The following is a 1,366-nucleotide window of genomic DNA, read 5'->3' as shown; positions in this document are numbered from 1 at the left end:
CCCCCAGTGCAGCCACGTCCTCTCCGGGAATACTTCATTCCCACAGATTATGTTCAGGCATCCTCCAATCGGAGACCCGATGTAGGAGCGCCTCATTACGAGATTAAGGCCAGCATTATTCAGATGCTTCCATCCTTTTATGGCCTTAATCATGAAGATCCCTACCGCCATTTAGATGAATTCCTCGAAATCTGTTCTACGGTAAAGATACAGAATTTCGATAATGACGCCTTGCGGTTGACTCTATTCCCTTTTTCATTGAAGGACAAAGTCAAGTATTGGCTAAAGTCCTTAGATTCTGTAGAAATAGAGTCATGGGAAAAATTACAACAGGAGTTTCTCCGGAACTACTTTCCCATTGGTCGTACGAACCAATACTGTAGAGCCATCACTAGCTTTTCAGAGCTAGATGGTGAGCGCTTTCATGAGACCTGGGAGAGAATGAAGGATATCCTTAGGAAATGTCCCCATCATCAGGTGCCGAAATGGCAACTGGTGCAAAGCTTCTATGATGGATTGTCTGACAAGAATTGTCAGATGATCGACTCTTCATGTGGAGGGACATTCATGCTTAAGAGCGAGGACGAAGCATGGAGGTTATTTGATACATTGGCTCCACCATGCTTCAAGCTCTCATTCGGATAGAGCCACACCCAGCATTCAGAAGAAAGCTGGTGTTCTTGAGATTGGTCCATCTACTGCACTACAGTGCAAGGTAGACATGATTGCTCAGAAGCTGGACCAGCTTCTCTCAGAACCAGCCACTACACAGCAGGTGTGTACTCTTTGTGCCAGTCTGGCACACGAGATCACTGAGTGCCCTTCGGCATCTCAGTACCCTGAATTTGTTCAAGAACAAGTTCAGGCAGCTCAGGGTTACGTCAGACCGCCGAACAACCCATTCTCATCGACATATAATCCGGTTTCACGTAACCATCCCAATTTTTCATGGAAGAATCCACAGTCTTCCATGCAGATGCCTACTTCCTCTCAGCCAGTTCGGCAACCATCTTTTACTCAGTCATTTCAAAGACCGAACTATTCTCAGTCTTCTTCTTCTTCAGTCACTCCCCTGATTCAGCAGGAGTCTGCTCCGCAGACATCTTTTGAGGAGAGACTTCTCCAGGCATTCCAAGAGGTGAAAACCTCTAATCAGAACGCCTTCGATAAGTGTAGCCAGATATTGAGCTCACATACGCAGTCCATTGCGAAGTTAGAGTCGCAAATGGGACAGTTAGCTGAGGCTATCAGTAGGAGACCTGAGGGTACATTACCGAGTCAGGCTGTCATGAACCCGAAGGGCAAGGACCAGATGACTGGAGGACTGTTTCATACTGAGACACAGCAACAGGCCAAATCTGTGATG

General features: G+C 46.8%; 1 non-coding gene across 1 annotated transcript; it reads right to left on the bottom strand.

The window, feature by feature from the left end:
* Window positions 1–374: 374 nt before the first annotated feature.
* LOC149843109 (small nucleolar RNA R71) lies at window positions 375–479 on the bottom strand. The gene has a single exon (XR_016431299.1). It is a non-coding gene; the product is annotated as a small nucleolar RNA R71 (small nucleolar RNA).
* Window positions 480–1,366: the final 887 nt, after the last annotated feature.

The sequence above is a fragment of the Nuphar pumila genome, chromosome 3 (genome assembly GCF_984573655.1).
Source record: "Nuphar pumila chromosome 3, dmNupPumi1.hap1.1, whole genome shotgun sequence".
NCBI lineage: Eukaryota > Viridiplantae > Streptophyta > Magnoliopsida > Nymphaeales > Nymphaeaceae > Nuphar > Nuphar pumila.
This window is presented reverse-complemented; position numbering and strand designations above follow the sequence as displayed.